Source organism: Oryctolagus cuniculus, chromosome 19 (genome assembly GCF_051225735.1).
Source record: "Oryctolagus cuniculus isolate XC-2025 breed Fujian yellow rabbit chromosome 19, ASM5122573v1, whole genome shotgun sequence".
NCBI lineage: Eukaryota > Metazoa > Chordata > Mammalia > Lagomorpha > Leporidae > Oryctolagus > Oryctolagus cuniculus.
The window spans coordinates 51,565,773-51,589,642 of record NC_142885.1 but is presented as its reverse complement, the minus strand read 5'-3'; the positions used below and the strand labels follow the sequence as shown (position 1 = coordinate 51,589,642).

The window sequence follows — 23,870 nt, the reverse complement described above, 5'->3', positions numbered from 1 at the left end:
TGCAAATGTCCTTGATGTAGCACTAAAAAGTAAAAAATTTATTTAATCTTGAGCTTTGAGGATGCGTCATTTTTGTCTTAGGTGGTGAAGTGAGTTGTACACAGCACTCCTGGACACACCAAGATATGTCTTGATAAGAAGCACATATGCAACTGGGTTGCAAGCACAACATTAAAGAAATTTTTTCCCCAGAATGTAAAACAATGCCACTCTTCACTGAATTTTTGTTTTGGAAAATATGGTGACATTTAATGATCTGATTGCTTTAAAAATATAACACCATTTTTAAAAAAAAGATTTATTTGAAAGAGTTATAGAGAGGGAGAGGCAGAAGGAGAGAGAGAGAGAGAGAGTCTTTAATCCGCTTGTTCACTCCCCAAATGGCCACAACTGCCAGGGCTTAGCCAGGCTGAAGCCAGGAGCCAGGAGCTTCATCTGGGTCTCCCATATGGGCTCAGGGGCTCAAGTATATGGGCCATCTTCTGTTGCTTTCCCAGATGCATTAGCAGGGAGCTGGATCAGAAGTGGAGCATGTGGGACTCAAACTGGCACCCATATGGCATGCCAGCACTGCAGGCGTCGGCTTTAGCCACTATGGCACAGTACTGATCCCAGCAGCACCATTTTTACTTGACAAAATGATGACAAACTGGATTTTCAGACATAAGTGTTCGACGGCCTTGTCCTGAGAATGAATGAAAAGAGTCTATCGCTTGAAGGAAAGCAAGTTCCAGTGAGAAAATTCACCTTCTAGGCAAAAATTAGAGTTTTGAAAACTTGCATCTGCCACGGTGAGCTTAACAGCTTCCCAGTTTTCAGAGACGTTTCTAATGAGACTGGGGATAATAATTGCTGTGATTTAAAAGAAATGTTTTCTGATGAAATATGTCAACCTTTAGAGGCTCTGCATAGTTCAGCAAACCAATGTTTTCCAAATGGCCAATGAACGGTGTTGCAAAATCATGGAGGTAAAAGATCCATCAAACTGTAAGATAGATCAGTGTAGCAGAATATGAAATGTAGCAGAGTATGAAAAGTTCATTGATAGGAATTCATAGTCTACATTGCAAATAACCTTTAAGATAATAAGCACTTGTCAAGTGCTCCTGCAGTTTCAAAAGGAGAATATTCACTCTCACCTGGAAACATGATTACAATACTCTTCCCTCTTCAATTACACATCCACCTGAGGCTGGGTTTTCTTCATTTACTTCAACAAAGACAACACATCACAATAGGCTGAATATGGAAGCAAATGAGAAAATGTGGATCTTTTCTATTAAGTCATATGCTAAAAAGATTTGTAAAAATATGTAAAATAATACCTCTGTCCTCTGTAATATTTTTGTGTTAGAATAAAACATTCCATTTTTATTTATATTTTTATTATCCTTAAAGTTTTAATATATTTTTTATCATGCAATGGGTTATTATTTTTGAATGAGCAAGTAGATAAACATTTGACAGTTTTCTACTTTAACTTATAATCTGTTAAGCTTTCTAGTTATCACCCAGACTTTTCAAATTGTAGAGGGATTCTGAGATCAGAGTTTGAGAATGGCTGGTTTGCGCTGCTGTCCACCTGACGATGAGTTGCAGATGGGCTAAGCCTCTGCCTACAGAGCCAGCAGCAGTAGAAAACAGTCCAGGAGAGGCAGAGAGAGATCTTCCATCTGCTGGTTCACTCCCTACTTGACCGTAATGACCGGAGCTTTGCTGACCTGAAGCCAGGAGCCAGGAGCCTCCCCTGGGTCTCCCATGTGAGCGCAGGGTCTTAAGGGCTTGGGCCATCCTCCACTGCTCTCCCAGGCCATAGCAGAGATCTGGATCGGAAGTGGAGCAGCTGGAACTCAAACCGACACCCATATGGGATGCTGGCACTGCAGGCAGAGGCTTAGCCCACTATGCCACAGTGCCAGCCCCATAAATAAAATTTTAGAAAGGTTATTTCCCTGTCTCCTCTCCGCATATTTTCTACATATCTTAAAAGAGACCTGTTACTCTGTCTGCCTTTCAAATAATAATAAGAAGAAGGAGAAGAAGAAGGAGGAGGAAGAAGAAGGAAGAAGGAGTTAGTTTTTTTGTTCCCTGAGGAAATGATAACAAGATTTACATCATCAGTAACTCAGTGTGCCTGGTAAATGCTGCGTGATTCAGAGGGTGAGGTCGTGATGAGTTCTGTTCTGAAATTTGAGTTTGAGTTGCCTGTGGGCCATCCAGACAGGATGAGAATCGTAATAACAAGCACTTACAGCACTTTTACTTGGCAGCAAACATACTAACTCATTTATCACACAAAACAATCTTATGAAGAAGGTACTGTTATCCCCGCTTTGTAGTCAGGGAAACTGAGACAGGGGAGTGAAGTGACTCAGGATCGTCCGGCTGGCAGGTGGCAGACTCAGTATTGTGTCCCAGAGTTCACGCTCTCAGCGGCTGTGTTGTTCTGTCTTGGGATGCTTAACAGCTAGTTAGCAGTCTGAGTCTAGAGTTTGAAGAGAGCTCTGGGTTATTCCACACATCAGAGTTGTCTGTTCTCAAATTCTATCAGAAAGCCCTTAACTCCATAGGAGTAATGGTTCCCCCTCTGTCTGGCCACACCGAGAGCTGCAAGATTAAGCAAATAGCACTCATGTCCCAGTCTGATGGCCCATATGAAGGTATGACAGTTCCTCCTAGAATTCTCCATTTTCTGGCTGGAGAATCCAACCTATCCCAAGCATGGCTCTGAGAGCCACCAGAACCTTTAAAACAGTGGAAGTCTGTGAAAAAGTGTGGCTAGCCTCCAAGGAAGTGCAGGAATTTACCTTCTTTGAGCTGAGTCTGGATGAGCCCATGCAGTGACTTGCACAACTCCAGGGGGCATCACCCACACTGCTTTCTGTTTAAATGAGGGACTCTGGAGTTGCTTTGCGTGCGACATGCTTTGTTTCCACCCATTAGCAAGTTTCTCATTTTGTTCTGTGTTTTGGGCCCTATGTTAATATTTGACATACCTTCTTGAGTTAACTTCATGATGGACGTCCTCAATTCTGCCCATACCTCATCAAACAGGAATTAGAATCTAACTTAAGCTCATATTAAATTCCGGGGCTTCGGATTCAGTGTTGCCAGCTGATAGTGTAGGTGCCTGACTCAGTGTCTGAGGAGGGTAGAAGTGAGAGAAGGAAAGAAAGCTCTCAGATTCCATGGGTGGCTTCTGCCGGTAGCTGGGGTGGAGGGGTGTTGACACCTGCTTTCTTAGTTTATGGGTCCTTAGATGGGAAGTAAAGAGAATGGCCCCAGGAGTTTAGTGTAACCTCAGGTTCCCTGAGAAGCCTCTCTAGAGTCAGGATAAAATTCACAGGAGATTTATTTCATGATGTGCTGCAGTGTCCTTGGTTTATGGCCTAATTCAACCAAAGACAGAGCCATCAAAGCAAAATGGACAAATGTGAAATGCCAGGACATCTCACGGAAACAAAAGCTTTATTTCTTCCAGATTCAGATCCATGTGTGTAGCATACTTCCTTTGTTCCTGGCTTTTTCATAACATGCTTTTTGAAGTAATTGTTTGTATTCTGGATGCTAACTGCCTGGTTGTTCCTGAGACCTTTGGCATGCTGGGTTCACCTTGTCCTTTGAAATTGAAATGTGATTGGTGTAAACACTAGAGTCCCAGGAGAAAAGGAATGCATCCTCTATTTATGTAGCTGTGGGCTAGATGAAGGAGCCAAGAACTGAAGCACTTGGAAGGAGTAGCAGTGGGGAGACACTACCACCTTCGGGCCGGAAGAGGAAGGGATGGGAAAGAGAAGAAATATTACTGTGATCTCAAAGAGCCGTGGAAGCGAGAGGGGGTGAGCCAGCCAGGAGTGATAGCAGTGGATGGGCCAAGCCAGGACCCCACTGGGGACCAGACATAAGTACCCAACCCTCTCTTTCCTTCTACCCTCTGAGCTCTCTCTGCTGCCTTCCAGTGGCTCCCTCCCTCCACTGAGGGTAAGGCAGAGGGTGAGGGGTACCCGGAGATTGAATCTGTAGAGGTTGGCGTTTCCTAAGCAGAGCAAAATGGAACCAGCACAAACCTCAAGTCCATATGCAGTGGAAAACCTGTTTTTCCCAGGAGTTCTTAGGGAGTTTATGCTAGAAGCAGGAAAGGAGACCCCAAAAGAAGTCAGGCTATCTGCTGTTACAAGCACCATCTCCGTCTTTCAGTGCTGTAAACTCACACTTTATTTCTGCCAAGTAAGCAATATGTGCCGAGAGGTCAGCCCCATGTGGTCACTCCGTGGTTCACACTGGTGGTGCTCGTCTTTTTGTAGACTCCAAAGGGGACATGGGACCTTCTCCATGCTGGGGCTGAGAGAGAACCATGTGTGTGCTTTTCACTGGTTCATCCTGGACGTGACAAACATGATCTCCATTCAAACTGTTGGTCATCTCTTATTTTTTCCCTTTAGTTCCCTATGCAAAATCACTGCCTCAGTCCTTTGAATTTCTCTGCCTCCTGTCTGACTTAGTGCTAAATTCCTATTCATTTATTTTACAAAGTAGTTCAGTTATCTCTCTCTCTCTTTTTAAAAAGATTTATTTTATTTATTTGAAAGAGTTCCAGAGAGAGGTCTTCCATTCACTGGTTCACTCCCCAAATACAACAGCCTGAGCTGAGCCGATCTGAAGCCAGGAGCCAGTAGCTTCTTCTGGGTCCCCTACATGGGTGTAGGAGCCCAAGCACTTGGGCCATCCTCCTCCACTGCTTTCCCAGGTGCATTAACAGGGAGCTGGATCTGAGTGGAGCAGCCGGGACTCAAATTGGTGCCCATATGGGATGCCGATGCTGCAGGCTGGGACTTTAACCCACTGCACCACAGCACCAGCCCCTCAGTTTGTTCTTACCCCGGGTTCACCTGTTTTTATGTAGAATGCCTCTCTTCAAAGGCAATAATACCTATTAAAGGATGTTTGTATGAAGGGATGGAAGTGGACGTTTGGTGCAGGGGTCTCCCACATGGGAAACATGCATCCCATATTGTAGCATCTGGGTTTGAGTCCTAGCTCTGCCCCTGATCCCAGCTTTCTGTTGATTTGCACCCAAATGGTGGGTGCAGCAGATGATGGATCCCTGCTACCCAGATGGGAGACCCAGACTGAGTTCCTAGCTCCTGGCTTCAGTTTGGCCTAGCCCCAGCTGTTGCAGGTATTTGGGGAATGAGCCAGTGTGTGACCTGTTTCTCTGTCTCTCTGCCTTTCAAATTAATTAGTTAATTAATACAAAGCAAGGACAGGTGCCAGTGCTATGGTGTAGCAGGTAAAGCTGCTGCTGGCGATGCTGGCATCCCACATGGGTGCCAGTTCAAGACCCCACTGCTCTGCTTCTGATCCAGCTCCCTGCTGATTTGCCTAGAAAAGCAATTTTGGAAGATGGCTCAAGTGCTTGGGCACCTGCACCCATGTGGGAGACCTGGAAGAGGCTCCTGGCTCCTGACTTTGGATCGGCTCAGCTCTAGCCATTATGGCCAGCTGGGGAGTGAACCAGCATATGGAAGATCTGCCTCTCTCTCTCTGTAACTCTGCCTTTCAAACAAGCAAATATCATTTTCTTAATAAAGAAAGGACTGGTCAGTTCTCTTCTTGAAATGAATTCTTAGGTCAACATTTAAAGAAACTCCTGTTTTTCCAACATGTGACTTTGCTACTTAAAACATGACTCAGAGAGTCAGAGAGGCCTGGTGACTGGTCCACAGCCACACAGGCTTGGACTCTGGTTGCCTGACTCTGTCCATGGCTGTTTTATCTTCTACCACTTCCTTCTCCTTCTGTATTTTCTTCTTGGGAATACCACTCTTTCCCTTAAAACCATCTGCTTAGCTTTTCTTTAATCTCATGTAGTTCAGTTCTGCATGTAAAGAAGCCAGCACCTTATTGAGAATCATTAATTTTCAGAAGCTTTTACTTCAGTGACTGCAAAGATAATTGCTAAAAATAGTTGTATTCCCTGCAAGATGCAGTTAAAATCAACTCATTTTGTGGTCAGGCTTCCCAAAGGCACCAAGGCTGTGCTGAGAATGCAAGTGTTGTAAAAGCCGTGACAAATTCGCCCCAGGAACAGGCAGGCATTAAATAATTACTTCTCAGAGGCAGCCTCTGTGGCTCAGAATTAGGGGCTGGTGGGTGCAGATGCCTGGAGAAGTCCAGGTAGACTTCGGTTTTCCTGAGGGGAGAGCACGCTTCATTTTTCATGAGTGCAGGAGTAGAGTGGGGAGAGAGGTTACTGGGGAACTCACATCTGGGTTTCCTGGCATTTAAAAAGTTCACGAATCTGTTCTCTGTACCTGAAACCTATAATTAATGTTGGAAATACCCTTTAGCACCTAGAGTAGACGTCCCAATTAGTATAGGCTCAAGGCCTACAAGATATTAGCAGCAGGTTGTACGTGAGTACAGCTCTTGCTGCTTTTAATCCCCACTTGGTTTGTACAGGAAGGTGGTTCTGTGACTGTTTTTTTTTTATTATTAAAAAAATGTATCTATTTGAAAGGCAAAATTAGAAAGAGAGAGAGATCTAGAGATCCTCCATCTGCTGGTCCATTCCCCAGATGGCCACAATGGCCAGGGCGAGGCCTGGCTGAAGCCAGGAGCTTCATCCAGGTCTCTCACGTGGGTGGTAGGGGCCCAAGGACTCGGCCCATCTTCTGCTGTGTTAGCAGGGAGCTGGATCAGAAGTGGAGCAGCCAGGACATGAACTGGCACCCGTGCAGGATACTGGCATCGCAGGTGGTGGCTTACCCTGCTGAGCTGCAACACTGGCCCTGACAGCTGCTGCATCATCACGGAAGTGTGGGGCAGAGCTTGTGCACTGGAGTGGGATGTGTCTTCCTCCATCATTGGGTGTCCCAGAGGGCACTTCATAGATCTTTCCTTCTCTCCCTGTCTGTGGCCTTCCTCCCTGCATCCCTTCCTCTCTGCTATGATGTAGATGTGTTTCATGTGTTGGAGGCTGGGTCCTCCAAGAGGTGGAGGGACCTTTAAGAAGTGGGGCCAAGTGGGAGAGCCTTAGGTCACTGAGATGCTGACCTTGGAAGGGACTGTGGTTGTTCTTGCTACATTGCGTTGTTCTAAGAGCAAGCCTGACCCTCAGATCTCTCTCTTGAGTCCTGTCCGGTGACGTTTCATTGCCTCCCTCATGTGCTCCTGCCAGGATGTGACGCAGCCAGTGGGACCCTCATTGGAGCTGAGCTGATGCCAGAGCCATGTCCTTGAACTTCAAACTGAGCTGTGAGCAGGGGCAGGTGCTTAGCCTAGCAGTTAAGATGCCAGTGAAGGTATTGTATCACACATGGGAGTACCTGCTCCAACCCTTGACTGCAGTTTCCTGCTAATGCAGACTCTGGGAGGCATCAGAGATGGCGCATAAAACTGGGTTCCTGCCATCCACGTGGGAGGCTTGGATTGAGTCCCTGGCTCCTGGCTTTGTCCATATGGACATTTGCGGGGAGTGAATCAGTGATGAGCCTCTTTCATTCTGTCCCACTGCTTCTCAAACAAACAAATAAATAAAATTTAAAAAAGAACGGTGAGCAAGAAAACCTCTTCTCCTTTTATAGTTGGTCTGCCTCAGATATTTCATTCTAGTACTGCAAAATGGCCCAACATATCCTTTCTCCTTGTCTTTCTCTCAGCTTCCTGTAACTCTCTTCCTGTTTCTCTTGGACCTATCTACTCCCGAGTACAAGAAGAGAGGCCTTCTAGAAGCCAGGTGGCCTTCTCTGTGTTTGCCCTGGTTTTTCAGCCTGCAAACCGGGTGGGAAAATCAGATCACACAGTTCTCAAAGTCTAGATTTGTAAGGAGAGCCCTGTGATGCTCTCCAGTTCAGCTGCGTGAGTAGAGCCAACTGGTTAGCATTCACAGGGAGGAAAGAGACTGAAAGGATGTGACTATCTCTGAATTTTCAACATGTGGAGAGCTGGCTGGGAAGTCTTAAAGCTTCCATACAAGGGCTGGCATTGAGAACAAAGAACAGTGTGGGGAAACAGGTTTTTAGTGGGTCTCCCAAGGCCAAGGTCAGCTCTTGGAGGCACACAGTTTTAGCTGTTGGAAAACTTGAGTATGGATGGATATCAGACCTTTAAGCTGAGTTCCAGTGTTTTATTTTGTGGTTACAGGTGGTTTCAATAGACATGAGCCATATATTGTAGCTTTAGCAGAACTTCAACTGGTGCCCTCAGACTCAGGGTTAGGTAGAGAAGAGATTCATCCGAAAATCAACGAAAACTCTTGCTTTGGTTGGTTACTACTATCACTGTGGCATGATTTTTTTTTAACTCCCAGCACACTTATATGAAAAAAAAATATTTATTTTAAAAGGGAGAGAGGAGGAAGGAGGAAGAGGAAGAGGAGCAGGAGGAAGAACAGAGAGAAGGAGAGAGAGAGATTGCCCACTTGCTGATTCATTCTCAAATGACCACAAAAACCAAGGCTGGGCCAGGTGGAAGCCAGAAGCTAGGAGCTCAATCCGGGGTCGTACTTGGATGTTAGGGACCCACATACCAGAGTCATTGCTGCCACCTCCTAGGGTTTGCATTAGCAGGAATCTGGAATCAGAACAGAGCAGGCACTATGATATGGAATGAGGGGGTCCTAAGCAGTGTCTTAACCACTGTGGCAAACACCTGCCCCTAGACCACTTAAAAAAAACACTTCTTTTTTTTAAGATTTATTTATTTATTTGAAAGTCAGAGTTATACACACAGAGAGGGAGACAGATTTCTTCCATCTTCTGCTTCACTCTCCAAATGGCCTCAACAACCAGGATGGGCTGATGTGAGTGAGAAAGCTGAAGATAAGAGGGAAGAATTTCATCTGGGTCTCCCATGTGGGTGGCAGCCCAGACACTTGGGCTATCTTCTGCCGCTTTTCCCAGGCCATGAGCAGAGAGCTGGATTGGAAATGGGGCAGCTGGTACATGAACCAGAGCTCATACAGGATGCCGGCGTCACAGTTGGTGGCTTTACCTGCTATGCCTCAGCACCGGCCTTGACCCTAGAACACTTTTGACACCACTATGTATGGGTTTTCCTCTACATCAGGCAATTCTCTAAGGTTCAATTCAGTTCCAACACCAACTCCCAGGGATAGTGACAGACCCCACAGTTTAGGGACTTGGTCCCTCAAGGTGCACGCCCCACTCCCAGGTGCCAGTTGTAAGTAGTGGATCTCCAGGAGACCTGTGTCTGACTTGGCTCCTGTGAGCCATCCATGATGCTATCATGGCTCACGGGACTCAGGAAACCCTGGACTTACCATGACTAGACTATCAGAAAGGTCAGAGCTGAAGGGGTGCACAGGGTAAGGTCCAGGTGCCTTCGAAGGACAGGACTTCTGTCCCTGCAGGGTAGCGGTGTCCCAGATTCCTGGCACTTGAAGGTGTGCACCAACACAGAACCTCCTCAAGCACCTTCATTTAAGTTTCTGTGTTTTTACTGGAGTTTCCATTACATTGCCATGATAGAAAAATTTGGTGGCCATTGGTGATAAACTCGGTTCTCAGCCCCTTTCCTGTCCCTGGAGGTTGAGGGTGGGTGGGCTTGAAATTTCCAATCCTCTGATCACCTGGTCAACCAGTCCCCATCTAGGAGTCCGCTCAGAGTGGCTCATTATCATAAGCTCAGATTTGGTTGAAAGGGTCTGACCACGAGTAACAACAGTTGTTTCTCTCGCCCCTGACACTCAGGGCATGCTAAGGGTTTTAGGAGCTCTGTGCCAGGGGCCCAGGATGAGGACCAAATATATATTTCCTATGATATCACAATATCATGGACAAATTTACATCTTTCTTCTTGAAAAACATTAAAAGTTATATTTGAAAGGAAGACACACATGAGAGAGAAAGAGAGAGAGAGAGAAAGAGAGTGAGAGAGAGAGAGAGAGAGAGAGAGAAACAGAGAAATTTCCCACTCATTGGTTTACTCCCTAAATGTCTGCAACAGCCAGGGCTGGTTCAGGCCAAAGCAGAGAGCCTGGAACTCTGCCCAGCTCTCCCTCTTGGGTGTCAGACACCCAAGTACTTGGGCCATCACCTGCTGTCTCCCAGAGTGCATATTAGCATGAAGTTGGAATCAGAAGCAGAGCCAGACCTGAACCCAGGCACTCTGATATGGGATGCAGGTATCCCAAGCAGTGACTTAACTGTTAGGAAAAGAGTTGCAGATTGGTGCTTCCTCACACGGGGCACCAAAATGTTAGGAAAAGAGGCGCAGAATAGAGAGGAGGCAGTGTACGAATTTATAGCCAGACCGAATTTATTCAGAGAAAATAAATCCGTAGAGGTGGGTGACCACCTGCCCACACGCACACTGATGGAACACATGGCAGAAGGCCTTAACCTCTAGGGGCCAGGCCTTTTTATATTTTAGGAGGGCTGGGGATGGGGGTGGGGTAGGGGGCAGCAGGCGGAGGGGAGTTCCTGGAACTGGTCTTTCAGGTGGCTCTGGGGGGTGAGGTATGAAGGCAATAGGGCGTGAGACCCAACTGAGCTTCAAGGGTAAGGAATACATTCCAGTGTTTATCTGTTTTGGGCAATAAGGGAGAATGGCTGAGGCGTATGCCATTGTTCCATCAATCCTGACTCTGAGTATAGATAAGAAGAAGGGGCACTGATTTCTCTCTGGCTACTTCCTGCTGATATGGGGTGTAGACATGGAGCCAGGATTTGAGTGGTGACCTATACTCGGGATCGGATTGATTGAAGAAGAGCAGTCTTGTGCTGCTCCTGCGAGATGGCTTGAGATATAGCAGTTATTCGTTGGTGCCCCATGTGAGGAGGCACCAAGCTGCAGCTCTCTTCTTAACATTGACCACTGCAACAAATGCTTGACTCTGTATTTTTCTTGGATTGGCAACCTTAAAAGACACTGTAAAGCAAAAGGCAAGGGCTTTTAGGGTGAGGGGAACTTGCCTCAACACAAGCTTTTCCTTATTTGCAGCTTTGAGACAAGAGGACCAGTGTAATGATTCCCTGTATGCAGTGGGTACATCTTGCTGCACTACCCTCTGTGCCCTGGGCCCACCTCTAATTTCATTGTCAGCTGTGGATTATTCCTGGGGGGCTGGCCACATTCTATGTCAAGTACCTACTGTCATACCCTAGTGTATTTTCTGAAGTCACAGGACAGCCTGGCAAAACAGGGAAGTTAGCAAACCCTGAGGTGATTCCCACTGGATGGGGATAGAAATCACTGGCCAGAAGATCCCAGGTTCCTGTCCCTCAGGGAGCCAGTTCTGGGGTGTGATGACCATTCCTCGAAGTGTCACTGGTGGGATGGCCACAACACTAAGATGCTCAAGATACTCTTGGGTGACTGTTAAACCTTGCCTGCCTCAGCATCATCATCCCCTCACTATTGCTTCTGGGGTTGACTTCACAAACAAGCCCCCTGCACCCCAGACCTCTGATGCTGTGTTTGGGGGTACCAAAATGAAGACATGAGACAAGACCACAAGTGCCAAGTGTTAGGAATGCTAAACAGGGTGCATGCAAGTCCACTTCATTTCCTTTCTCTCCTTATCTTTTTTTAAATTTGTATATATCTCATAAATACATTAGGAACCTAGTAATTCTTCTGGCTGTACCTACCCTCCCACCTTTTCCCCCTCCCCCCTGACTTCCTCCTCCCTCTCCTGTTTGATCTGAGAGAGAAAAAGAAACAGAAAGAAAAAAAAAAGAAAGAATGGAATAAAAAAACTTTTCTCCTTATCTTGTTTCTCATTTAGAGTTAAGGACTATAAATGTCAGTTTTTTAAAAAAGTTTTTAAGTCAGAATTACTGAGACACGGAGAGAGAGAGAGAGAGAGAGAGAGAGAGAGAGAGAGAGAGATCATCATCTACCCACTGGTTCACTCCCCAAATGGCCCAATAGCTGGGACTGGGCCAGACTCCATCCAGGAGCCAGGAGCTTCTTCTAGATCTTCCATGTGGGTGCAGGGGCCCAAGTACTTGAGCACTTGAGCCATCCTCCTCTCCTTTCCCAGGCACATTAGCAGGGAGCAAGATCAGATGTGGAGCAGCCATGACTCAAACCAACACCCATATGGGATGCTGGCACTGTAGGTGGTGGTTTAACCTGCTGTACTACAGCACTGGCCCATAAATGTCAGTTTTGGTGAAATTGAGAAAATTGGTAATGGAAATAGATCTTAATTCCATCTTAAGTAGCTTGAGAAATTATAAAGTAGAAAAGGCAAGATTGTAGTAAAGGATATGACAGAGGGAATCACTTGAATTTTAAATTATGGAGCAAGGATTAGCAGTGGGAATAAAAGGGGACTTGCCAATCAGGAGAAGTATTAAGTTTTTATAGTATTTGCCACTGGTCTATGGTAAGGATAATGATATCATATTTGCAATTTTAACTAATATTTTATTATAATTGGCATGAGACATTTTTTCCTTATATTTACTAATTATTGCTGGTTTTTTTCCCCTGAAACCTGGATATCCCACAGTTTCCTTGACAGATGACTTTGATGCTGGATATTTATGTCATGTACTTTTTAAAACTGTTATGAGAAATGCTGCTGGGGCTGATGTTGTGGTGCAGCAGGTTAAGCCATCACCTGCAATGCTGGCACCCCATGTTGGCGTGCCAATTCAAGATCTAGCTGTTATACTTCTGATCCAGCTCCCTGCTAATTTGCCTGGGAAAAATAGTGCATAATTGTTGCTGTGGATTAGTTCTGAGAGGAGGAGCACAGTGGAAGCAAGAGGCACAGAGTCACCACACAGACCCCAGGAATTGGGTGAAAGCAGGCCAGAGGCAAGCAGCCCACAGACTCATTTATTTCAGTTGGTACAGCAGCCTATATAGCCAAGGCAGCCAATCCAGTCAAGGGGCAGTTTATGCCCTAACCAATCACAGCCTGTTGCCAGGCAGGTTCTTTTGCCAGGTGGTTTCCGAAGCCATTCCTGAGTAACTGATGCTCTCTTGCCAGCGGCCATCTTGGCATGGCCTTCTCATTCCACCACAGATAATGGCCCAAGTAAGTGGGCCCCTGCTATTCCTGTGGGAGACCAGGATGTAGTTTGTAGTTCCTGGATTCAACTTAGCCTAGCCCTGGCCATTGCAGCTAATTTGGGTATTGAACTAGTGGGTGGAAAATCTCTATCTATGTCTCTCACTCAGTTTCTCTATTTTTCTGCCTTTTTAAATAAATAAATAACTAAATCTGTAAAGAAACAAATATCTTACAAAAAAGAAATGCTACCGTATGCTTATGAAAAACTTTCCAATCTTCCTTATAACTAAAGTACAACAAACTGAAAGAACAATATCATTTTTTTCTATATATTTTGTTACGAACCTTGAAATATTTGGTAATACCCCATATATCCAATTTTGCAGAGAAATTGGCACTGGGATAGACAATATGAATTGATACACTATTTTGAAGAGCACTTGAGCAATTTCTGTCAAAATTTAAAATGAGCATATCCATTGTTACAGCATTCCAAGCAAATGAGTCCTGCAAATATGCTCACACAAAGTCTCAAATATTTTGCTGTATTGAGTCCATGCTGTGTTGAGTCCATCATCACCTGGATGGTTCCTCTGGCAACTGGTCAGCATCCTGAGTGATCTCGGGGCTCATCTAGGTTCAGCTCACTAGCATAAACTGAGGCGGGATCCAAAGGGGCTTACTATGCATAAGAAAATGCTTTCCTCTCACCCTATCACTTGGGAAATTCCAAGAATCCTGGGAGATCTGTGCAAGGCACAGCAAGGGCAAAGACTAACTGTACATCATACGTCGTATGACACTCTTTCAGTCAGTGGTGGGCTTCTTGAAGATGGTTCCACAGAATAGAATGGAGCTGAAAAATTCCTATTGCCTAGTAACACAGCATGCTACTACCCTGTCTGTGTGAATAACCCGCAGCATTACCGGTCACACCAAACTGTAGCACATGTGGTACATACGGGACACAAGTATGCACCTGTTTACATACAAGACATAGTATAGCACATGTGATACATACAAGGCATTGTGCTTGACAACAAGCAGCTGTTACAGGTTTATGTCATTACTGTCATACATGTTGATTGTTATTTTAGAGTGAACCCCTTCTACTTGTAGAAGACATTTGCTGTAAAGTGCTATGTCATATTATGTCAGCAGCAGCCGCCTTACATGTCTTACATTTACCCAATCCTTCAATTGCATCATTTTTACTTTGTGCTTGATTTTATTTATTTTATTTTATTTTTTTTTGACAGGCAGAGTGGACAGTGAGAGAGAGACAGAGAGAAAGGTCTTCCTTTGCCGTTGGTTCACCCTCCAATGGTTGCCGCGGCCGGCGCACTGCGCCGATCCAAAGCCAGGAACCAGGTGCTTCCTCCTGGTCTCCCATATGGGTGCAGGGCCCAAGCACTTGGGCCATCCTCCACTGCCTTCCTGGGCCACAGCAGAGAGCTGGCCTGGAAGAGGGGCAACCATGATAGAATCCGGCGCCCCGACCGGGACTAGAACCCGGTGTGCTGGCACCGCAAGGTGGAGGATTAGCCTATTGAGCCATGGCGCCGGCGATTTTATTTATTTTAAATATATACATATTTATCTGTTAATTGATAAGCATAGAGACAGATTCCTTACTGTAATCTGGGGGGATGAGAGAAAGAGAGAGAGAGAACCAGATAGAGGGAGCTCCTAACTGCTGGTTCACTCTCCAGGTATCTGCAACAGCAAGCCCAGAGCCAGAAATCCAACCCAGGTCTCCTAGAGTGGCAGAGACCAACTACTTGAGCCTTCACCACTGCCTCCCAGTGTGTGCATTAGCAGAAAGCTGGAATTGGGAGGGGAGCTGGGTCTCAAACCCAGATACCTTGATACAGGATGTGGGCATCCCAACCAGTAGCTTAACTGTGAGGCCAAACCTTGGCCCCACCTCTTGCTTGACTTCATCTGTATTTTGTCCATCATGGCCCTATGATTAATAGGTTGTACCATATATACATACAGTCATATCTATATGCCATATAGCCATCTCAGTCTGTGTAAGTATACCCTGTGATGTCACACAAGCACGGAATCACCTAACATGTATGTTAGACATTATCATATCTCTGTTGTCGAGAAACACATGATTGTCTATTTCTTATTATTTCCCAATATCACAGGGGTAAAAAGGAGGTAACGTGTCCCAATGAGGACCCCAGGCTCTCTGATCAGACAGCCCTCCACACAGCCCAAGTGCACCAGGAAAAGTGCAAATTATAGTCAGGGATTCTGTCAGCAACTCCATCTGCTCTCTTCCTTTGCTCATTGTAACCAAGGTCTCCTGCAGTTCCAAAGGTATATGAGTTTGTAGGAACAAATAACAAAACACCAAATAATCTTCACAAAAGAAGTAGAAATAATGGGTTAGAATGTTTAAAATCAAACTGAAATTAGGACTATCAGTATCCCTGGAGAAATAAGGAACAGGAAATGGAAATAAGAAATTTCTGAAGAACCGTTTGGAAATCTTGGGCGTGAAAAGTGTATCGTCGAGATGGAAAGTACGTTGTCCATGACTAAGCTGGGCAGCAGAATGAATGCAGCTGAAGAACAAATAAGTGAACTGAAGGATTCTGCCTGTGAACTCTCCCAGGAAGCATTTGGGAATAATAAATCTTTGGAAGAGAAAAGTTAAAAGTTAGAATTCCAGTAGGAATCTCAGAAGGAGAAAAAGAACACATGGAGAGAAGGGCAGTAACTGGCCAGAATTCAGATGGGAGAGGGCGTCTCGGCCAGCAGGGCATGCGAGCCCCAGCTTCCTGGGCTGTCACCAAAAGCTCTAATCCAGAGTGGCACTCCAAGCCACAGAGGGACTCCTGAGTATATTCAAACATGGTAATTTATTATTATTTATTTACAGGGAACAGATTGTCTTTTGACCTTTCTATTCCTGCAGGGCTAGTCCTGAGCTGTTGTTGTAATAGTTTCCAGCACAGAGGAAGAATACAAAATGTGTAGCAATTTCCAGCTCCATGCCTCCTGGTCAGATTTTGATGGATAAAGGAACGAAACTGAGACACCAGATCCTTGGTAAGCACCTTTCCCCTGGATCACCCCATTCAGACGCTAGGCATCTGGGCAGCAGCTGCACATGTTAACCCTTTGGTACCCCAGTGCCATCCCTTCTGAAGTTCTTTTCCTCTTTTATTCTCTGCTTTCTTTTATCATCTCTATAGAATTTAAAACTTTTCCTTTTTATTACCTCTCTTGCTTCTCGATTCTGTATTCTTCTCTTCCATCATGGCTGCTTTCTCTGCTTCTTCGATTCATCCCTCCCTTCATCTGTTCGGCAATTACTTTGAGCATCTCCCATGTTCCCTGCATTTATGGAAGGCACTGGAGAGACAGTGAACGAGTAGAACGGAGGTGTCTGAACCCATGACAGGGAGGGGCAGATAATAAGCAGGTAATCAAATAAAAATGGAAGACAAATGTATATCCTAACGAATGCAGTGATGGCAATGGGAGTGATGTAGGATGGGCAGGGGAGGCTTAGCTTGGGGCAGAAGTGTCAAGGTATCTTTCTGAGGAGGCATTGGGTTGAGATACGACTGATAGGGAGGAGTCAGCTCTGTGAAGATCTGGTAGCAGGAAAAGCCTGTGCAAATACCCTGAGGCTGGAATAGTTCCTTCTCTAACTTCTCTTCTTCTTTTTCTGATTTCTAATCACTAGTAAGTTTCAGAATAAATGCTTGCTCTGCAGCACCCATGTCCCCACAGTCTTAATTCCCAGTAGCCCAGTTTCTACTCCTATCTCTTGCTTAGAACTGTTTTCTTGATGGCCACCAGTGTCATCCTAGGTGTGACACTGATGGAAGAACCAAGAAGAAACAGAATGTTCACACGTGAGTCTTTCTGTCTGTAGTTGGCACAGGAGCCTCTGTGTGTGTGGGAGAAGATCTCTACCAGGGCATATAGGAGGAACATTTACAAGATAGGAAGCCCCCTTAGGCCTCTGGGAGCTGGGTTGGGTGCCCATCTTTGTTCTTCTCTGGCCACCAAGCACAGCTGTTCCCTCTCGCTGTGGGATTGTATGGAATGGCCTTCCATTGCATCTCCACAAGGCTGCCTATTTCTCATTATTGAGGCTGCAACAATGTAAATGACTGGCTCTCTCATCTCTTTTTAATAGTATTATCCACCCACTTGCCTTGGCTTCCTGGTGGGTGGAGTGCACGTGCTTGCCTCTTGACTGTTACTTCGTCCACTGGGACATTAGTGGACAGGATGCAAGCTGAGGCTTGTGTAATTGTGCTGATCTTTCTGCACTCTTGCTACGACTGTGGAGTAAAACTGTCATGCAAGTCCAGCTCCTCCCAGGAGAAGGAGAGACAAGAGCAGCACACCTGAACCCAGCCCAGCCTAGATCAGTCAAAACCCACCTGACTCACAGATGTGTGAGGGAGACATGAATATAAACATAACATCGCTATAGCTCGATACATATGTATTGAATCAATGAATATTGCCTACACAGTTGTCCCTTGGCTTGTGTGAGGGACTGGTTCCAGGATACTCCTGAGGCACCCAAATCTGCAGATGTACACATCTCGTATATCAAATGGCACAGCATTTGCATTTTACCTATGTACATCCTCCTGTGTGCTTATAAGTAATCTAAAGATTACTTATAATGCCTAATAGAACATAGATGCTACATAAATAATCGTTATTCTGTGGTATTTAGGGAATAATGACTAGAAAAAAAAACTATGTGTTCAGTGCAGATGAAACGATTGGAGACCTAATTCCATCATACACAAATGAGATGCTGAATGAGCAAAGCTCAAAGATGAGTGCAAGAGAAACAGGGACGCTGCAGCAGGGAGTGTCTGCACATCACTTCATTTGTCTGGATTCAGGGTCATGCTTGGCATGTGGCAAATTCAAGTTTTGCTTTTTCTAAGTTTCTGGGATTTTTTTTTTCCAAACAGTTTTGATTCACAGTTGGTTGTACCTGCAGGTACAGAACCCATGGATGTGAATGGCTGACTGTGCCTTGATTGTTTGTTTGTAGGTCAGTCTGTGAGCTCTCTGAGGGCCAGGATATTAACATTTCTACATGCAAAGGGCCATTGATGACTCAGGGAAGCAGTACTCTAAAGTCTCTTTGAAGTAGATCTGAGGCCTCTTCTCTGGTCTCTCGGTAGCTTCAGGTTCTGTGTCCTGGAGAGACAGGCAAGAGTCAAGGCAGACTTCTGAATTCCCAAGGAATTGGGTCCTGATTTTATGACCCTTTTCTAATTGGCATGAATTCTTATGTGAGCTCTGTGCTTAGAGTGGCCTTCAAGGCTAGATGTTCTCCCAGACACCCAGGTACCTAGGGCGTGCTGTGGGAGGCTCTCAGCGTCTGCATGGTGACGAGGGGCCATCTGAGGTCTACTTGTTGTGAAGGCTGAGATGGCAGATGTGTTCCCCCTTGTTGGCGGTGACAATTGTAATGCTACCTGATTGACGGCTTCCCCAGGGCCCTCCCATTGTGCATTCAAGTGTCTGTGTCGGACTTGACTTTGTCTGAATGTCTCAGCTCTGGCCTTGAGGCTTTAGAAGAGGAATTGATTCACATTGACTTTGTCGGATAGACAAAGCTTTGGGTGATGATTCTAAAGTGGGATGTTTGTGTAGAGAAAGCTAAAATCTGCCTGACTGAGGTGGAAATCCTTCTGTTTTTCTGTCCAACATATTATCTCCTTTCTCTTGGAACAGTGTCCTGCTTTTTCTTTAGGAAAATTCCCTTCCCCCCCAGGATATCATATTGGTGGGGCTGTCAAATATGGTATTTGGGTTAATTTGAATTGCTGCCAACATGGATCGTGGGTAAAGGGTTGAGTTCAGGTGGTTTATTTGGGATGTGATTTTGGGAAGCACAGTAAGAAAATTGGGGAGGGAGAAGAGGAAAGAGAGATCTGCTAATGGAGGATGTGTTATGAGGGGACTGGCACGTAGGTTTTGAGGACCAGTCTGGCCTAGAGGCCCTCTGAAGTTGGACAGCTCAGAATAATCCCTGGAGGGAACAACTCAAGAATCTCACTGGAGGCAAGGAAGGTGGGGAATTGATCCGCCAACTTGCACCCCCGTTGTCTGAGAACAGAAGAGAGATGCAGGATCTCGAGATGAGAAGCAGTTGGAGGGGTGGCAGCAGTCTATTAAAATTGCAGGCTGATTCAGTTGAGCCAAGTAGGCACAGACTACCAAGGACATCATCTTAATACCATTTCCTCTTCTGGTGGAAGGGTGGGCACAAGCCCCAGGCTGTGCCCTCTTCCTGTGTTCTTAAGAAGAGTATCACTGGGGCTGGGAAATAACTTGGAATTTGTTCATCTGCTCGGCAGGGCCTGGAAGTGACCAGTCACGAGTTCTTGCCACCAGAGTGGCTCCAGTTCACAGCCCTTTGGTTGTACAGTTTTCCCCTTCAATTCTTACAGCTTCTTCATAAATTCTCCCCATAAATTTCTTTCTTATTAAGTTAGGTGGTGCTGATTTCTATGCGATGTACATAAAATGCTCTGACAGGTTTGCTGAGTTTACTCCATAGGAAGCTGTCAGGAGAGGGGGGTTTTCTTACGACTGGAAGCGAAAATGGAAACCTTCAGATTCGCATCAGGAAATCAGGCCTTTGGGATAATATTCTCTCAAAGTTGTTCCAGACCTCAAGGTCCAGCCCTCAGCTCCAGCTTCCTCCCTTTCCCCATCCACCCCACTGATCACCCTGAGCTAATCATGAATCTCTGATATTGCTTTTGGACAGATACTGTACCACGTAGTATGGTATGGAATCATTTAGAATACAGCTAAGAACACACTGGAGCCAGACTACCTGGCTTCAAATCCCAGCTCTGCCATTTACTAACTGTATGAACCCACTGTGAGTCACTTAATCTCTGTAGCTAATTTCTTTAACTCTAAATGTGAATAGTAATAGCACCTGTATTACACAGTTGCTGTGAAGAGTGAATGAGATGACAACACCTGGCACATGCCAGCATTCTGTAAACATCAATTGTTATTTTACCTAAAGCACTGGTCTGTGTGGAGATTGAGCCTGCAGGTCCTTGTGGTTTTTAAGTTCTGTGTGGTGCTTCCTTAACTTCATAAAACCTTGGTTTGCAAGACCGGCTTCCTCTCTTGGGCCTGTCTCAGTGTTTTGTGTTAGAGGGTTAGAGTGAAGGAAAAATACCTCTAAAATGACCTACTGTGTGCCAGGTATCTTGACAGCTGTCTCTTGGAAGACCCTAACAACATCCCTGAGAGACGAGTCTTGTTGCCATTGTACATGTGAGAGAGCCAGTGCTCAGAGGGGTTAAGTAACCTGGCCTAGGATTCTCAGCTTAGCCAAGAGGCAGAATGGTCTCCATTCTCCCAGGTCTGTCTGATTCCAAAGCCTGTGTTATGTCTTCTATGTGCATTGCCTTCCCAAGGCCCCAAGGTGAGTATTCCCCTCCTCCTTACATGGTTACCGTCTGGCTGGCTTTGACCTTCCAGAACTGGGGCCTTGACATCCCCCAGCTGTGCTAGCCCCTTGTTCCCACCACCTTTGCCTTGTTACTCATTTGTAAAGCTTTCTAAATGCTTCTCTGTGGTCTGTGTAGAATATGTAGAATATCAAGGAGACTTTGAATCTAACTGGGAGCCAATGGAGGAGGGACCAGTGGGTGGTTAAGTCCATGGGACTTGTAGGACTTCCCGGCTTCAAGTCATTGCTTATGCCTTCCTTGATGTGTGTCCTTGGGAAAGTGACATAATGTTTAAAAAATTTTTTTTTCAAGATTTATTTATTTGAAAAGCAGAGTTAGAGGAAGAGGGCGAGGGTGCACTTCTATCTATTGGTTCAACTCCCCAAATGGCTGGAACAGTCTGGGACTGGACCAGGCCAAAGCCAGGAACCCAGAGCTCCATCCAGGTCTTCCGCATGGGTGCAGGAGCTCAAGCACTTGAGCCATTTCCTGCTGCTTTCCCAGGCACATTAGCAGGACATGGATGGGAACTGGAACAGCAGGTACATGATCTGATGCCCATACGGGATAATAACATTGTAGACAGTTGCTTAACCTGCTGTGCCTCGATACTAGCCCCCATAATATTTTTTTAAAAAAATATTTATTTATTGAAAAATGGAGAGAGAGAGAGAGAGAGAGAGAGAGAATCTTCCATCCACTGGTTCACTCCCTGAATGGCCACAACAGCCAGGACTGTGGCAGGCTAAAACCAGGAACCATGAACTCCATCTTGGTCTTTCACATGAGTGGCAGGGACCCAGGTACTTGGGCTATCATCTACTGTTTTTCCAGGCACATTAGCAGGAAGCTGGATGGGGAGTGGAGCAGCCAGGACTCAAACCAGCACTCCAATTTGGGATACTGGCTTTGCAAATGGCAACTTAACCTGCTGAGCCACAATGCTGGCCCTTAGCAACATAGTCTTCCCAAGCCCCAGCCTCCTCACTTGTAAAATTGGGATGGGAATGACAATAAGTTAGCTCCTAGATTGTTTTTGCCTGTTGAGGAAAATAAATATTGGAAGAAAATAACTGAAATGTCTTTCAACCTTGTGTAGGGAATGGATTTCCAACAAAACAAGACTCGAAACCCAGAACTCACAAATACAAAGATAGACACGTGTGACTGCACTAAAAACAAGCACAGACATATGGCAAAAGAACAAAACAAAATCAAATCAAAAACATCAGATTGTACAACATAAATATATACTTTTTTTTGTCAGTTAAAAATACATTGAAAAAGAATATAGTCAGTTAAAGTCAAAACAAAAGTAAACAAAAAAGCTGAAATAAAAATCCAAACTGAGGATTTTTGGGATAATGCATGTGCCAGAAAAATATTAATGTTTTTAATCTTCAAAGACCTGCCATAAACTAAGAAGAAGTTGATGAACCACACAAGAGAACAAAGGGCAAAAGCTATGAGTGGGTTGCTCTGCAAAGAAGGTATGAGCATGCCCAAAAGCATGCTCAAGGAAATGCAAATTCAAGCTAAAAAGGGGTACCATTTTTAAAAATCAATTAGACTGGAAAACAACTAAAAAGAGACGCTATCTCAAGCTGACAAAAATATAAGGAAACAAATACTTTCATGTATTGCTGATAAGATATTATATTTGACAAGAACTACTGGAAAAAAATACCTGTTAAAGAACCTGAACTTCGTATCTAGCAACCCTACACTGAAGAACCCAGCTTAGGGCTGGGCATTGTGCAGCAGGTTAAACTGCTGTTTGGTATTCCCACGTCTCATATCAGAGTGCTGGTCTGAGTTCCGGCTGCTCCAGTTCTAATCCAGCTTCCTACTAATGTAGCCTGGGAAGCAGCACTTGATGGCTGAAGTACTTGGGCCCCTGCCACTCCATGGAAGACCCAGGTGTAACTCTTGGGTTCCTGGCTGTGGCCTGATCCAGTTCTGGCAGTTGTGGGCACTTGGGGAGTCAACCAGCAGGCAGAGGTGGAAGATCTCCCTTCCTCGTTTTTCCCCTCCTCTCCCACTTCTCTGTCTCTGCGTTTCAGGTAGATGAAAATAAAAAACATATAAAATGAATCAGCTTTTATTAATAAACACATCTCTGCAAAAGGGTATACATTACTCATATTTCTTTGGGGAAAAATTTGAATCCACCCTGAGTGTTCCCAACATAAGACTCGTTCTATAGCTACTATGAAACATATTATAGTCATTAAAAAAGAATAGAAATATAAATAAACTGTGGTACATCCATACAAATACTACTAGCCAATAAAAAGAAGTAAATTACTGATGCACACAACCTGGATGAAATCTCAAAGGCATTTTGCTAGACAATACAAGCCAATCTCAAATGATTATATGAAGGACTTCAAAAAGTTCTTGGACACAATAGCAAAGATGTGGAATCTATCTAGATGTCCATCACTGAATGAATGGACTTTAAAAATGTGGTATATATTCACAATGGAATATTACTCAGCCCTAAAAAGAGTGAGATCCTGACATCGGCAACAAAATGGATGGAATTAGAGATTGTTAAGTGAGATGAGCCAGACACAGAAGAGAAACATGTGTTTTCTCTCATATGTGGGATTTAATGTACATATAGTAAAAAAAATGTGCAGAGCCATATTACTTGGTATATAGATGTTTATAAAGTTATCTTCACTGATTTATACTTATGTCATAGTAACACACAGTTCTTTCCTTATTTCATGATCTTTGCCATAAATTTCATGTTATGAGATTAACATATCCACCATTGTTTTCAAAATATCTTGTGTGTGTATAATGTTTACATATGAAATGAATATGGCAATTTATTTTGACAGGCAGAGTGGACAGTGAGAGAGAGAGAGAGAGAGAGAGAGAGAGAGAGAAAGGTCTTCCTTTGCTGTTGGTTCACCCTCCAATGGCCGCCGCGGCCAGCGCGCTGCGGCCGGCGCACTGCGCTGATCCAAAGCCAGGAGCCAGGTGCTTCTCCTGGTCTCCCATGCGGGTGCAGGGCCCAAGCACTTGGGCCATCCTCCACTGCACTCCTGGGCCACAGCAGAGAGATGGCATGGAAGAGGGGCAACCGGGACAGAATCCGGCGCCCCAACTGGGACTAGAACCCTGTGTGCCGGCGCCGCAGGAGGAGGATTAGTCTGTTGAGCCGCGGTGCCGGTCCCAAGTAACCTTTTAATCCGAGTTTTCTATGAACTTTTTGAGGCAGCCTTGTTTGATCTCATTCCTATGCTATTCTTTTTTTTTTTTTTGACAGGCAGAGTGGATAGTGAGAGAGAGAGACAGAAAGGTTTTCCTTTTTGCCGTTGGTTCACCCTCCAATGGCCACTGCGGCCAGCGTGCTGCAGCCAGCGCAC

General features: G+C 45.1%; 1 long non-coding RNA gene across 4 annotated transcripts in view; it reads left to right on the top strand.

The window, feature by feature from the left end:
- The window catches only part of LOC149120593 (uncharacterized), a 258,624-nt gene that overhangs the window by 55,411 nt on the left and 179,343 nt on the right, over positions 1 to 23,870 (top strand). For all 4 annotated transcript variants that reach the window (XR_016226350.1, XR_016226349.1, XR_016226352.1 and 1 more), the window contains one exon: positions 15,930 to 16,063. This is a non-coding gene — a long non-coding RNA (uncharacterized LOC149120593). The remainder of the gene's footprint in view (positions 1 to 15,929; positions 16,064 to 23,870) is intronic.